At 32.0% G+C, this 17,583-nt stretch overlaps 1 protein-coding gene across 2 annotated transcripts in view; it reads right to left on the reverse strand.

Annotated features, from left to right (window-relative positions):
• LOC139501117 (cholecystokinin receptor-like) overlaps positions 1-17,583 on the reverse strand; it is a 45,051-nt gene that overhangs the window by 11,235 nt on the left and 16,233 nt on the right. The window contains exon 2 of one of the 2 annotated variants that reach the window (XM_071290098.1): positions 11,497-11,558. The gene's annotated coding sequence lies outside the window, so the exon portion shown is untranslated. Of the gene's footprint in view, positions 1-6,515; positions 6,844-11,496; positions 11,559-17,583 lie in introns of those variants that run through there. The other variant, XM_071290099.1, reaches the window with a different exon arrangement.

The following is a 17,583-nucleotide window of genomic DNA, read 5'->3' on the forward strand; positions in this document are numbered from 1 at the left end:
GATATTGTTTAACGTTTTGAAACAAATGATATCTGTGATCGATTATTTGACGAAAATAAATCTTCAAATACATAAGATGTCCAAAAAAAAATTAAGAAATGACAATTAATATGTTGTTATTGTCAAGGAGACAATGTAATATCTATAAAGTTCCAACAAACCTAAATGACGATTTTGATACAAATATGGTCGGAAATTAATAATATAACAAATATAGCCTTTGTATGAGGTCAATATACTTCTTTCAGGTCAATATATCCTTGTATCGACCTCATACAAAGGCTATATTTGTATAATATATATGTTTACCATCGTATGTAAACATAAATATATACTCGCTCATGTTACAAAGTTACTGTGGCTGAGCTTTATTTTGAAATAAACAACTAAATACCAAACTTAGAGAAAAATCATCATAGATAACAGGCTGACAATTTGGCTAACAAAAAGTAAAATCACAAAAATACTGAGCTTGTAGGAAAATCTAATCGAAAAGTCCATAATCACATGACAAAATCAAATAATAAAACACATCAAAAACGAATGAACAAGAACTGTCAAATTCCAGACTTGGTACAGGCATTTCCAAATGTAGAAAATGGTGGATTTAACCTGGTTTTATAGCGCTAACCCTCTCACTTTGATTACAGTCTCATCACATTCCGTTATATTTACAATGATGCGTGAACTAAACAGACATCAAAATTTGTAAGGGTTCCGCGGAACCCAGTGTCTCGCCTACTTTTGCTGTTAATTACACACTCAACAAAAATGATGAAAAAAAAAAATTATTCCTCTTGATACTATGTTTTGATTGTCAGAAGCTTCTGTCCAAGTTTTGTAAAAATCCAGGCTAGTTTAAGAATCTTAAAAATGTTTTAAAAACTTTAACTGCAGACTGTATGTAATGTTAACTGGAAGAAAAACTAAGTCCATTTATAAGAAAATACGGGAAAAATTGGAATTTTATTTTTACAGAACTTTTCTTATGAATATTATCTTCTGATCATAAACAAGCTTCTTTCCAAGTTTCGTACAATTCCAGGATAGTTTAAGAAAGTTATTAAAATTCTAAAAACTTTAAACACAGAGTGAATGTAATGTTTCCCCGTAGAAAAACTAAGTTCATTTATAAGTAAAAATCGGAAAAAATGGAATTTTATTTTTACAAAATTTACTTCTGGATACTATCTTATGATCATAAACAAGCTTCTGTCCAAGTTTGGTAGAAATCCAGTATATTATAAGAAAGTTATTAAAATTTCAAAAACTTTAATCACAGAGTGAATATTTGTGGACGCCGACGACGCCGACGACGACGACGACGGCACCGACGACGACAGAATGTAGGATCGCTTAGTCTCGCTTTTTCGACTAAAGTCGAAGGCTCAACAATAAATAAATTAGTCAAAATATGGGTACAGCAGTCATCATCGTGTAACAATTTTAAAAGGAACAATTTAACAGAACACAAAAACATCTATCTACAAACACATTCATTGATTCGTGTGTCTGACGTCAGAAAATTTTATACGTCACATATATTTGTCGTTCAATGTATATACAAACAATTTTAAAATTTCACAATTTAAAATGTTAGCACACAGGGTTAAAAATCAAAAGTATGTAAGATGCACGTTTTGTATAGGCTAACCGGTGACGCTTCAATCAAACGAGTTGGAATTAAGGCCAACTAAATATTTTTCGAAATTTATTAATAGGACACCAGATGTACTAGATTGTACCAATGGTTCCATGAAAAACCCGGAATCATAGAAAAAAAAAACAAATAAGCACAGTAGGTCACGATAGTAAGATTACATTTTTGGCTAAATTGATGTTCTTCGTTACATTTCATTATGTCATTTATGATGGAGTGTTGATGAGGTCACATGTCAAAAAAATGGCTGCCAAACACAAATTGATCAATCATTGACTGAAACGACTTCAGTGCTTCATTTCAATACATCATACTAGTTAAGAATCAATTCTTCATAAAGATCCAAAGTAAACTTGGGTTTTGTCGAAGTGTCACTCTGAATTAGAGAATTCATTCATGTGGAAACCCATTTGCACGAATTTAAGTTTCTATAATTTGGATTTTCTACGTTTCCTATTTCGTTAGCATTACGTAATGTTTTCCTGTCAAAACCATTTCTTAACTCTTCAATGAAGTGATATTTGAATGAATATTTATTCCGATAATAAGGTTTTTGTGTCTGTAGAGCATTACATTTTATACTGTTTTATTGGAGAATAAATCAAAGTTAAGTAGTTATTGTGAATTTATGTTGCTTTCTGATTGATAGTTTTTTTTACAAATTTTTATAAAATTGCATGCTTTGTAAATATACAATACCAAGAAACGACTGATATATGACAAATGATGTCTTGATTTTTGCTAGGGAAAAGTGTGTTTTTATAAATGAATGATACAAACTTGAACTATGAAGACTTTATCAGTACTTATGTTTATTAATCCCTTTATCTTACGTTAGTGTTTAAAGTTCAGTGTAGATTTATTCAGATTCTACCACTTAACCTACAAAGAGGTTTTGATCGAATATTTAAACTTATTACAGTTTTCCTTGAATAGACATCACACATGGTACTCGTGGCCGCGCGTTATTGCAGTAAAAACAACAAAACAAAACAAATATACTAATTTTATGTTCGTTTTTTTTTGTCGTATTCCAGATAAGTATGAAAACAAAATTCACATGCTTTAACTTGCTCATCTGGGTGTTGATCAGAAACAAATTTGAAAAGGGTGAGGTACAGGGGAAATGAACAGAGGGAGTAAATAATAGCAGGGAGACCGTAATCGATGATTGCTTTGCTGAATTTGAATAAAAAGTTATCTTGAGGTAAATTTTCTGTCATTAAAAATTAAATGAGAACAAGAAAGTTGCCTGAAATTGTGACAATATTGATACATGTATTTGTCTCATTAGACAGTGACTTTGGTATCGTGAATTCATTGTAACAGACGTATTGTGGTCTCTGTCATCAAATGTACCTGGTTAAATCAACTTTAGAAACCACATTCTTCATAATGGTTAGCTTGTCTTCCTTGGAACGAAATTATTATTAATTCAATGAAGATCTGTGCAATGCCTTTTTTGAAACCATGTAATACTATATCATAATATACTTGTTGTCCTCCTATAAACCAAGTTACTACATTTTGTAATGCCGGTGCAACGCACTGTTGAATTCATATCAACCACGATGCTTCTCGTGCCGTCCTTTTAACCGAAGCTGCTTCTTCCAGATAGTCCTGTTGTAACTTCATGTATCGTTATGATTTTCGTTCCTTCCTTTAACCGACGCTGCTAATTTCAGATGGTCCTTCTCAATGCACTGTTGCATATTTCTGTGCATTGCTTTTAGACTAAGCTGCTTGTATCATCTGGAACAGGTCGATACACGATTGAGACAGTGGTATCATAATGATTGTATTGCATTATTTTGACCGAAGCTGCTACTTTCATATGAACCTGTTCAATACACTATTGAAACCACATGTATCATAGTGATTCACGTGTTTCCCTTTTACCCGACGCTGAATTTCAGATGGTCCTGTTCAATGCATTGATGAAACCACATGCTTCATACTGTTTTACGTGCCTTTCTTGTAACCGAAACTGCTAATCATATTGACTTGTGAAACTTGTGAAACGCGCTGGTGAAACCCAGCACACGTATTTAGCTTTTTGAAATGATCTTAACATACTTTTGTTTTAAGTTTCCGATGAATATGTGTACCCAATTCAGACATACATCATTCAGTAGGTTTTCCTTATATGTGTACTGCAAGTCCATAGAGTATCAATATCCCAGTAGTTTTTGTTTTGCTACTGACATGATTTAATTATAACATAGAAACAGTTCTAACATTATTTATAGTTGATATATTTGTGATCCTAAAGAAACGGATGCCATCTAATCCAGGCAAAGTTGGCATTCAATGTTTTTGAGCTTTTGATTTTGTCATTAAAAATTTTGATAAGGGACTCTCCGTTTTGAAATTTTCTCAGCGTTCATTATTTTTGTGATTTTAATGCTTGGACTATATAATATATTTTAAGATCCATTAAGGTAAAATGATTTTATGAAAAGAAATACGCTTTGGATGCAACAAATTTAGATTTTTATATTTTGATATGAAACTTGAAGGCCTTTTGGTTCTATTTAAAAAAGAAAGAACCCTTCAATTTCTTCTTTTTTCTCCTTCTCTTGTATAAACGGGAAAAAATTAAAAGTTGCAGCCGTTTATGGAAAAAATGAAGAAAAGGAGAATTGTGTTTACAGAAGAAAGAAAAAAACATCTGTTAACGAAAAACAAACCTCCAATAATCTTACTTGCAAACACAATACTTTTTATGTTTATTACTTAAATAACTCTTAAATATCAATGTCGTTAAAGTTTCCTCCATTTGTGTTATTTGTTAAAAACAATGCAAACAAACGAAACATAAGTATTGATGAGTCGTTTAGTACAAGTCATACAATGTAACGATATGTCACCATTCAATACAATATGAATGAAGATAAATGAAATACGTGTTGAATAAATAAACTGAAAACAGTAATTTACTGATGTTAAAAACTCATAAATCCATTATTATAAATCATGTCCGTACCGAAGATTGAGCTGGTGATACACTCTATGATCATCAGTACGACGGGAGCCGTGTAGTATTTTTATTTAATTAAGTGTTTTGCTAACTACTTTCATTAAGGATATTAAGAATATGAAAAAGAAAACATAAACATGTACTTATAGGCGATGTTTGGTAAAAGTCGGTGAGACTAGGGCTGGCATTTCTAGTTATACTGTCATGACGTCGCTAAACAAAACACTGGAACATCATGATTCACCACTGCGCAGCTAGACACATGCAATAACAGATTTATGAAAAATAAATCTTTAAACCAGCCATAAACAAAAGTTAACACGGTAATGTTTGCACATAACTGTACGTTATACTGTTCGTTTAACGTTTACTGTACACATTTCGAAATCAGGAATGGTTTTGCTTTCTATATTCTTTACTTTTCCTCATTTCTACTATTCTTTTGAACCATTATTGTCCGTTTTGTTTTTATATTTCAACACTCAATTATTCACTCTTTCCATATTTCAGTATCTCATTATACTCGATTTTTTTTGTACGCTTTTTAATTTAATTTTTATTTATTCACCACTATTTTCGATTAGCTGTTTTTCGATTTCAATGTTCACGACGAGTCACTGTGTTTCTATAGTAACCATCATTAGATATCGAGACATTTGAAGTCTACTTGTTAAATTGAATGAGTAAAACGCTTGAAAGAACCAACATAAAGATCAAACGATCACCCTTTTGAGAAAGTTCACTGTCATAATTTTACTAATTTTATTGCACCTTTATTATAAATTTTTTCAACACAATTCGCTATAATTGATCACATTCTACCATGTCTACTGTGCTTTTAAGTACTGGTTTGTCTTAACTTTCTTCGAAGAAATTAATCAGTTACATTAAAATCATTATTTCATTAATGGAGTTAATAATTTTATTATCACGTCTACTACAATCAATATTATTAAAATTGAGAATTGAAATGGGGAATGTGTCAAAGAGACAACAACCCGACCAAATAAAAAACAACAGCAGAAGGTCACCAACAGGTCTTCAATGTAGCGAGAAATTCCCGCACCCGGAGGCGTCCTTCAGCTGGCCCCTAAACAAATATATACTAGTCCAGTGATAATGAACGCCATACTAATTTCCAAATTGTACACAAGAAACTAAAATTAAAATAATACAAGACTAACAAAGGCCAGAGGCTCCTGACTTGGGACAGGCGCAAAAATGCGGCGGGGTTAAACATGTTTGCGAGATATTGTATACATTTGAAATTATTAAAAATTTTGCTTAACCTTTAAATTTCTGTTTTGTCATGTGTGGCCTTCTTTCCGCGTCTGGTAGTCGTTTTTCAATCAACTGATGAATTGTCATGTACATGTAAAAATTTACTTCTAGCAATATACATTCTTTAAATAGTGTTTTGATTTAAAAGCTTATCTATTATCAAAAGTATTGTCATTTCTATTTAAACTATCAAATTATGCTCAATCTCTTAAATTATGTTTTGTCATTTGTGCCATTCTTTGTGCGTCTGGTAATTTTTTTCAATCATCTAATGAATCACCATGTTCATATGTACTTCTTAGAAATTGCATTATGAAAAAAATGTTTTTATTTAATATTATTTTTCTATTATCAATAATATTATATAATCATTTACATTTTAAACGATCCAGTTTTGCTAAATTCTTCAATTTCTGTTTTGTCATTTGTGTGCCCTCTAATGTTCATGTCGTCTTATTTTCTTATAACTAATCATTTAAATTTGCACTTCTATGAAAAGAAATTGTTAAATTGGTGTTTGAATTGAGCATGACAGCATGACAGCTGGCTAATTCGATGATTATACATAAATATAAAAAATCAGTTTTTACATACCTTGATGTGAACAAAAACACCATTCTGAATAAACATCACAGAAAATTGTTTTTACAATAAATAACCAACAGCTTCCATTGAACGTCATTGACAAAATATCCCTTCTAACGACAGTTTTACTGCGATGTTAAAAACATATCGAACGACTCTTAAGACTTGATAATTTGAACAATTGAGATTTCTCGCTGTGTTATATTTGTCGTCCTTTTAATGAAACTTCAATTTATAGAAAACTGGCTCCCGGGAAATAATCGATATCTCTTTATCAAACAGTATACCATATATTCTGCTAATTCACTTTCTTCAGATTTTTCCTACACGAAAACTATCAAATGTACTCCCAGAAGCTACAGAACTAGCAAGAAACGTTTATATACAGCACGTTTGAAAATACCATTAAATATTAATTATATTTTTCTACATGAAAATATCTTATGTTCACTAGAAGCGACAGAACTAGCAAGAAACGTTTATTTACAGCTCATTTGAAAATACCATTAAATATTTATTACATATTTGTATATGAAAATATCGTATGTTCACTAGAAGCGATAGAACTAGCAAGAAACGTGTATTTACAGCCCGTTTGAAAATACCATTAAATATTTATTACATATTTGTATATGAAAATATCGTATGTTCACTAGAAGCGACAAAACTAGCAAGAAACGTTTATTTACAGCACGTTTGAAAATACCATTAAATATTAATTATATTTTTCTACATGAAAATATTTTATGTTCCACCAGAAGCGACAAAACTAACAAAACGCTAAATTACACCACGATTAGAAATACTGTTGAAACTTCATTTATTTTATAACAGATCAGTGATTTATCCCTTTTGTTATACTTTTTGCACTGTTTTCCAAGGTAAATTTGAACAAATAACTTTAGTCAGCTATTTATATGAAGGTCTGGATGGGGTTTACAGAAAATTGAATAATGGAATAGGCAAAACTTGCAGAATAAGTGCACACAAAAAATAAACAAAGTAGGAAAAACAATCAAGAATAGAAAATACAGGAGAAGATAAATTACATTTTTATACAGAATAAAGAATAACGATCAAAATGGTAAAATAATAGAGAGAAAATGTATGACAAGTTTGAAAATAGAGAAATTACCGACGTTCTTCCAGATCCTCTATTATGTAGCCAATTGACAATTATTCCATCGAGCTCGCATCCATTTGGTACGTCTATCAACCATCTACATATGTGCGTCAAACAAATAATACACATTATATATATAAATTGACATTTGTTTTCGGTGTCTTATCTGATAACGATTATGTAATTATACATGTATCTTGAGTGACGATTATGAGAAAGCAAATCTTCAATTTGTTAAAATAACGAATTTTTTATACTTGATGATAATTGTTAGTTTTAATAGACGTCTAAGAATACCGTTTAAAGTCTATTATATCCATGATTAAGCTTATAACCGTTGTCGTTATGATTTTCCTTTCTAGATTCAAAATAGACCTTAACGAAATGTGTTAGTCAGCATGAATGTTCTTATTTTTTCAAAGTCGTTTGAGATTACCATTGAAAGTCTACTGTATGATTTAAGATTGATTTCAATGCTTAACCCTCGTGTTTATGCTACACACCACTGGTTTCTAGGTAAAATTGGGCGTAAATTATATCAAAAGTAGTCGGTATATTAAACAGATTATGATATTGGGTACACGTCAACAGCAAATAGACGAAAAACATAAATGTTCAATTGAGTTCGCCTTCACGTGGAATATCGTTCAATCAATCAAACACACAGAACCTCGTCTATTTTTCACTTTCCCTTTGGTAAATATACTTTATAAAAAGGCAATTACTTTCCGTGATAAAATGTTTTATAATGTATGTAAGATTTTTCTTCAAATAAATCCCTTTGTAAGACTGTGAACTCAAACTGCACAAAATAGAAGTTATTAGAGTTGATCATACTAAAAGCGTCAAACATTTTACTGTGAAAACCACGTCCTTCAATAGATTGATACTTTTTTCAACACCTTGTGTTTTAATTGGTTTTATTTGCTTCCTTGTTTCATGTAAGATTTTAATTTAGATAAGTGTCTATTATACAATATGTCAATATTTTCCATCGTACAGAGTCTGAAGGTTGTGATTAAACTTGTAAGAAATCACCAAAGGTCTGCCTACTAAACCTGATTTGGTTTATAGTAACTTCCTGTAAGAAGATACTATGGAACTATGGGTATTGATGCTGAGTAAGAAATTTTCACTTCATATTTTTCAGCTTTTATATTACGAAATGAATTGACATCTTTTGAAGTTTCGTTATGACGATTTGTTCCATTTACGTATCTTCAGAGTACATTTAAGTACTCATTCCCTGACGATACATTTTAATTTTTATTTATGCATGACATTTCAGTCAATATCAAATGATGAAATACATAATGGTAATATACTTTATTGCGTGTAACCTCTTGCTGCATAACAACGTTTGAACCATTCTTAACCTTGCGCGTAACACCTCAATGGTATTCATCTATCTACCTATACATATATATAATATCATATCTTGTAAGCGCGAATAACATAGCCTACTGCCATCTATGTACTTTAATAAAGTTTCAAATTGACGAGCTTAAAACAGTCATATTTTTTTAAGGTCTTAAATCAAATGTTTACTGGCTGTGTATTTTATGTGTATGTCTGTATTTCTTCTCTAGAAAACATTTTATGTTTGTATAAGTTCAATTCGAAATTCTGTTTTAAAAGTACACACTTATCCGATATCAACTTTCTTTTCGTTTGACTGAAAAACAGATTTTCATTTTGGCTTACGTAAATGTCTATACAGTTGTACTATTAAAAACTAGATTCGCTGATCACCGATGGCACTAGACTGGAAATATGTGTAATATTATCTCGTGTTTTCTTTTTTAAAAGGATGATCGGTATATATTTCCCCAAATAGAAAATAGAATGTTTTCTTAAACTTTGCCAAGATCACGGTTTCATGTGTGTTTGTTTTTTTCAAACGTAATAAAAAGTATGGTTCACAGTGCTATTTTTCAAGATACAAGTCGTTACAAATTACCCAAATTTGTATAAATTATTCATAAAAAAAGTACATTTTTGTGAATAAAAGGAAATCTACAATTAGAATTTAGAAAAAAATCAGGTGGAAGTCTAAATGTAAAAATAACTTATTATGATGATACGGTGGAAACTATAGGTTACCTTTTATTACACAACCAAATAGGGGGATCGGTATCCCTTTTTTGGTACTTTTTGGAAACAACATACGGATTATGCATACTTTATAAAAGTTACAACTTTGCTTCGGAATTGTGATTTACGTATCGATTTTAATAATTAAAACAAATCAAAGACAAAAACATAATAAACATAAAACATACACTGTTAGATTCAAGTACTAACATAACATATAAAACAAAAATGCCCACCATAATATAAAAGGTCGATACAAAAAAGAACCATTGTAAAACACCAAATTAAAAAATAAATAGCAATCTAGGTTAATAGCATGCAAAACAAACAAACATCCTAAAAAGGTATATAAACAAAAAGCATTAAAAGTTTATACAAAACTACATGAACTATAGTAAAAAACCGTAAAAGAGAAAGGAAAAATTCTGATTAAAAGGCAACGCGATAAAATGAGTTTTTAGTTTAGATTTAAAACACTCTAAGGACTTGCATTGTCTTAAACTGTCCGGGAGATTATTCCAAAGAGATGCCGCTGCCAAATCGAATTGTCTTTCACCGTATGTCTTTGTCCGCACTTTTGGAACTGTAAGTAGTTTAGTTGAGCTGGAACGCAGAGATCGGTTTGGTACGTGCAAATTGACCAGTTTCTGAATGTAAGCAGGACCAACGCCATTCAAAGCGCAGTACACATAAGTAAGTATTTTTAATTGTGGTCTGTATTGGACGGGTAACAAATGTAAATCGGCAAGTATCGGCGTAATATGTTCATGTTTTTTCTTGTCCTGGTGATAAGACGAGCTGCTGTATTTTGTACTTTTTGTAATCTGTCATCGTAGTCTTGTTAATACCGTTCAGCAGAATATTCCCATAATCAAGTCTGGATGCAACTAGACTGTTCACTAGTGCCTTGCAAGCGGATGTTGTTATAAATCTGCGAATACGTCCAATGTTACTGATATAAAAATGACAAGATTTTACTATGGCAGAAACTTGCCGTTCCATCGTAAGGTGTTGATCAAAGTGTACACCTAGGTTTTTCACGCAGGATACACTACTTATCACTGTATAACCGATTTTGAGTTGGATATTTGGTACACTTGCTTTCAGATGTTTCGGTGTGAATATGATAAGTTCGGTTTTATCTTAAATTAAGTTTTAGCATATTTGTTGACATCCATGAACTAATGTCGGAAAGACACAATTCAAGTTTTGAAGGCCGTACGGTTACCTCTATATAACCTTTATGTAATTTGGTCTCTGCTGGATGATGATTGTCTCATCGAAACATACCACATCTTCTTATTTTCATATGCAAGACATGCACTTAATATCTGTCTAAAAACATTATTTAAGGACCCGGTTGAAACGCAAGCTGCAGTTTTTTTTTAAAAGATACTAGATACTGTCTGAGTTTAGGTTAGGATTTTAACCTGTTGTTCAGTGGTTGTCGTTTGTTGATGTAGTTCGTAAGTGTTTCTCCTTTCTCATTTTTATATATTAAGTTTGACTGTTGGTTTGCATGTTTGAATGGTTTTACACTAGTCATGTTTGGGGCTCTTTATGGGTTGTTGTTCGGTTTGATCCAATGCGCCGTGTTGAGGGCTTTACTTTGACCTACAATGTTTTACTTTTTACAAATTCTGACCTTAACAGAGATTTGCTTCATTGGCACTCATACCACATCTTCTTATATCTAGTAATAATTTGATGTTGCCAATTGAGGTTTTACTGTTCAATTTTCAGAATGTTATAATTACAAGAAAAACTACTTACGCAATATGTCTTCCAGATCTTTTATCTGATGTTCCAACTGTACTATAACGTAGTCACTGTAACTACAAATAAGAGGAAATTAAATAAAATATTGTGATGTAACAGAACTATATTCTATAGAAATGCATCTCTCTTTTAACAATCGTTTTGTCAGTCAAGTTAAACTTTTATGGTAAATAGGCAAGAGTAATTATGGCATTACAAGTGCATGTAATTAAAAAAAAATACAGACACGCATAACACTAGAAAATCACCATTGTCATCTTAAAAAGTAGAAATGTACTCTGTCGTCAGCGCAAATGTGCGGTGTCATCAGTAAATAGGTCGAGGAAAGAGGGATATTTTGGCTCCATATACTAGTACATAGGCAATACGTTTGAGGGTCTTTAAATATCAGCTGTTTTTGTACGAGCCGACATGGTTGAAATGAAGAAAGTTAAGATGGGATATGAATGGTTAATTAAACATTTTTTTTAAAGAATCAAATTACGTAGATGGTTAGAAACTACTTTATCACTATAACCTTAAATTCTTCGAGCATTTCTCTCGTTTCGAACCGACCACAACATAAACCTATTTTGTAATAAACACTTATTGTTTGTATTCTGCAATTGATCTGGACAACATAATTGTTTTAAAAATATTAACACACTTTTCTCTCGTCTTTATTTCCTAGACAGTATTTCGCTATTCATTATCTTCCATAATTTTATATTTTGACCTGCTCATCTAGACCATATTACATATTGATTACTGTAGCATGGACGCGTACCCCACGCCTCCTACTATTTTAAAACCTGTCTGTGAAAAAGCTTTGCGTTGTCACAATGCATTTCACGCATAACTTTAACAAGTTCTTATATTAACAATTATTGCAATCGCTTTTCCATGTTAAGAGCAATTTCATTGCCCAGCAAATTCCAACATTAATTGAACAAATCAATTTGCTGATGTAATTACCAATATATAGAGCAATGAATTTAAGTAATTTTAAAACCTTGAAATGACTTCATGGCACGAATCAAACCTTAACCAATAACTATTTTATAATATTTCAAATACCAAATTTTATTCCGTCAGAGTAACATAACCGTATAAGAAAAAGATAAATGTCATGGCAATTCCACTACTGATTCCCAAAATTATTATTGCTGATTTTTTTGTTTGACGCGAAGGGAACATTCTATTTCAAATTTGCAGATAATCAAGACTAAAAGATATATATCCGTCTTGGATCTAGAATGAACGTGTCTTATAAATGTTTCTTTAGCGGGTATTAACAAATATGCTGTGTAATTTAATGTAAAATCATGTTTTAACAGAATTGGGCCGACAAGTGAAGAAAACCGGCAGATAAAAGTTTGTCATTATATATAGACAATAACTGTTTAGTGTCTTTAAAGACACTAAACAGTTATTGTCTTTATCCTGCAATTAATTTTGTTTATCCTGCAATTGGGTGTCCTACTATACAGATACAGCCCTACATATATCGCTATGCTGTATCTGTATACCATACAGATATCGCTTTAAAACTCCGCCCACTGCCGGACTGAGTATTGTTTGAACCTGTGTGACCTCAGAATGTGTATTCCTGTTGCATTCCAATGACGATGACAATTGTCGATTTCAAAACTTGAATGTGTATGATTGTGTTACAAAATCAACCATGTCAATTTCAGCATGCATGTTTAGTGAATGTCGAGTCTGAAGCGTAGGACAACTCGTACACTTCTGTTTCAAATTTGACAATGCTTTGTTATTTGTTTTTACTGCTGAAATTAGTTGTTATGTTAAAATAGATAATTATTCACCTTAAGCGATTGTATTATTGTTGACCATTCTAGATTCTTTTTTTGCGAACCCGTCTTCAGCGTAATGTGTGATTTTGATATTACTACGCGGGCCTCAAGGGATTACAAATTGAAAATAAATGCTGAATATGTTAGTTTTTGTGTCTTTCAAAACGCAAACAATATACAGAATTAATTGCAGGATAAAGACAATAACTGTTTAGTGTCTTTAAATATCAGCTGTATTTGTACTCGGCTCGAAACAGGTGTAGTAGCTCGCTAAAAGCTCGCATACACCTTGTTTCCTAGCCTCGTACAAATACAGCTTATATTTAAAGACACTAAACAGTTATTGTCTATATATTGTTTGCGTTTTACAAAGTCTGTTGTCTTCAGGTTCGCCACTAAACCGTCCTGTTTCAATTCTTAGAGGTAGAATGCCGCATCTAAATTGAGCCAACATCGACCGTTCGTTGCGTTGTAGGTTAAGGTTCACATATGATTCAGCACAGAAATTATTTTTGAAAGTTTTGAATGTTCGCAGTTTTGGATATCTATCTATCTAAGTTTTTTAACCAATCAAGACTATGCTGTTCAAGTAGTGCTGATTTTGCATTATTTATATCACAACTCTTTCTATTGTGAAAAGTTTCCATAACTCCAATGTTTGTCATTATAGTTTTTATTTCTGCCGACCAGTTGTTTGAGCATATGCTATAGTCCCATTGAAAGATACGTTTGCAAATCCTTGAATTATCCATTAACAACAGTCTATTCCAGTAACTTATCATGTTGAGCCATCGTCGTTCTTTAGAAGGTAGCCATCCGATATCCCCCTCTATGGCTAGTTTTGGTGCAAATTTGTGTACTCCAAGAAAATATCTAATTGCTTTGTTTTGTATATTATCGATTCCGGAGAAGTCTTTGTATCCCCAAACTGAGGAGTTGTAGTCTAATACTGGTACCACACAAGAATTATACAGCTTCTCAAATGTCTTAAATCCAAATTCCTTCAGATTGTGAAGTTTTGAGATAATTGCTCCTAGAGCACGTCCACCACCTTTTGCTAGATTTTCTGCGTTTGATGCAAAGTCTTTTTTCTCGTTGAATATTACTCCCAAATATTTGTACTGACTTGTAACCTCTAATTCATTGTCTCCAATCTTGAATTGGAAAGATGTACGCTGTCGTCTGCCAGATCTGAAATGCACTACTTTGGATTTATCTGTATTTATTAGAACTCGCCACCGTTTACACCAGTCGTGTAGTTTATCCAACATCTTTTGCATATCCGTCTCGTTGTATGCTAGTAGTACAATGTCATCTGCGTACAACAACATAGACAATTTGGTGTCTTCGATATTTATACCAAGATCCAAATTGTTCACTTCTTGCACAAGGTCATTAATGAATATAGAAAACAAAGTTGGCGAACAATTGTCTCCCTGTTTCACACCAGAGTTACAAACAAACCAATCCGACATCTTCTGATTGACACGAATACTAGCTGTTGTGTAGGAATAAATGTTTTTGATAGATTTGTACATTTTGCCGTCGATATTGTTTAGTAAAAGCTTATAAAGTAACATATCTCGGTCCACAAAGTCAAAAGCTTTCTTTAGATCCACAAATGTTGCAATTACATTAGCGTTGTTCCGAATCACACTACTAAGAGAAAAGACGTGATCTTCGCAAGAACGATGTCTCCTGAATCCATTTTGCAAAAAAACTGTTATCGGATGACTTCGCTGAACTGTCAACAATAAAAGATGATTTCTCGTTTTAATATTTTACCGTGAATTTCGCCGTTAAATAATTTATTGGAAGTTAATAAAAGTAATCAAATCATGTTATTAACAAATAAAAAAATCCTTTTTTTACATAAGTCTACTTCAAATCATCGTAGGTCTGTCTGCATGTACATTTCTTCATGCATGTATATTTCTTCGTCTGCTTTGAAAATACATAACATATTCAACCGTTCACTTCATTTTGATACGTAAAAACACCAAATTACAGCTTATCAACAGTGAAAATGGTTTTCGCCATATTTGAACACGCCGGATGGTCAGATGAGACATCTTTTTTCAAATGAATGAACTACCTGAGCGACTACGTATATATATCAAATAAGCCTACGCCAAAAAAAATAGTACCACTAAAGAAAATGCATTATCATCGTATAAGATACTTTTTTTTACTGAAATTTAAATTAAATGACATTCGAAAATACAAATAATAGCGATAAATAGATTATTTATGTTTTTTTTAAACTCGATGCATTTTCTCATTCTCATCTCATCTCAGGGCTCCGCCCTTCGATGAGATGAGAATGAGAAAATGCATCTCGTTTAAAAAAACATAAATAATCTATAATTACCTGTTCAATTAGCAATCACGTCAATACCTGGCAAGCCTTCAGAAAAATCGTCCGTTTCTCATTCAAAGGCAGCTGCTGCTTTCAAGGACAACTAATGGTCTTATGACATTACAATATGATCAAGATAAGCAATTTGTTTGAAGAATTCTTAATTTCAGCATGCGAAAAAGGGTCATAAATCTAATAATTTAGTCTGCTCTCAACAAATATTTCATGAACAATATCTGTACCTTGTGGCAACAATTTTCGGAAAGAAAAAAAAAGTGACTTGATTCATCCTGCGATATTTGCAACGTTAAGAATTATGATATATAAGGCGGAATTTGCACGGAATCAAAGACATGAAATAACAATTAAAATATGTTTAGGTGATAGTAAAAAAGAAAAGGAATTGATCTAAATTCTGATAAAAAGACTAACATGACTTTGTCTGTTTTTTTCTTATTTTGTTTTTTAAACCACCAAAAAGAAAATTCAAACGACGAATACCATGTAGACATTCCACTACACAGAGCCCACGAGCTTTCTTGGTGTTAACACATATATTAACAATATATTCGATTATGTGTGACAGTTCTGTCGGGACTATGCAAACATCAGTTGATAATACATGCTCCAAATAAAAATAATAATGGAAATTGGAAATGTGGCGAAGAGACTACAACCCGACTAAAGAGAAGAAAGCACCCGAAGGCCATCAATGGGTCTTCAACCCACTATGACTTATGTTATATTAAAATACACGTGCAAGACAAAGTTAATAGTTGTGTTGTTCCTGTATCGCTGTAAATTGCTACAATAGTGCAAGGAACCTACATAGCTAATGTACCAGATCAAGGACATTCTTCTTAATGTGTATGTGTTTAGATTTCGTCGAGATGTCAAAATTAGCCGATTGTTATCAATTTCTTTATAAATTGCTCATTACAAATAAGACGCAGAAGATCAATTTGCTAAACGAATAATTTTAAAGTCACTGCAATAGCATGAAATGTACTTCGTTAATTTACAGCAAGCCTCAAGCACATGGTTATCTATGGAAAATATATGTTATTTTCGTTTGAGGGGAATAACCTTTAGTTTAAGGAGGTAACATTTTTAATGAGCAATGCGCTTAAAGGGATAAATTTAGTGAATAAATATACGCCGTCAAGGACCAACCCGAATTGTCAACAGCTTTCTGAATAACGCCGAAAATATGTGCTTCATTGATATGTTGATAATGTTTGATTTGAATATTTTTTGACACGATAGATCGAATCAAGGGTTGGAAAACAAGTGAGGGAGGCACTATGAGTTATAAATTCAGTCAATAGACATGCAAACAATATAAAAGGACCTCAATCAGATTGGGGAGGGTTTGTGCTCCATATGTTGGTAGATAATGTTTGCAATGAATATGTTTTGATAAGATGGCTCAAATCCAGGGTTAATTTTTTTTTTCAAATGTTGAATGACTGAAAGTATCTGATTCCCAAGGTAAACCAGTTATACATTAAATTCATACATGTAAGATTGCAATACCGTAAATGAGAGATTAGTTAGTCAATGCTCTTTACACAATTTTATGATACAGACGTAATTTTGCTTTGTTATACATAAAGGCTTTGCGTGCATTTATGAAAATGGTTAAAGCAAACCAATCAGTGATTTTGAAGAGTGCTGTCTTTTTACATATTACTTCCTCCTTAAGTTTACAATATTATATATACAAACAATGGTTGATGCAATCCGTGTGTGGATTCGCTTGTCAAACGGAATCGACCGGGTTTAGACGATTGGTTTATAAATGTGCCTTTTTTCCGTGTGCCTAATTTGAAATCTTTGAATTCAATAGAAAAAGAGACAAATAGCTGCTTGGGGTCTAGTTACAAATAGTATATGCATATCCATTACATAATGAAAAGATCATAA

The sequence above is a fragment of the Mytilus edulis genome, chromosome 13 (genome assembly GCF_963676685.1).
Source record: "Mytilus edulis chromosome 13, xbMytEdul2.2, whole genome shotgun sequence".
Lineage (NCBI taxonomy): Eukaryota > Metazoa > Mollusca > Bivalvia > Mytilida > Mytilidae > Mytilus > Mytilus edulis.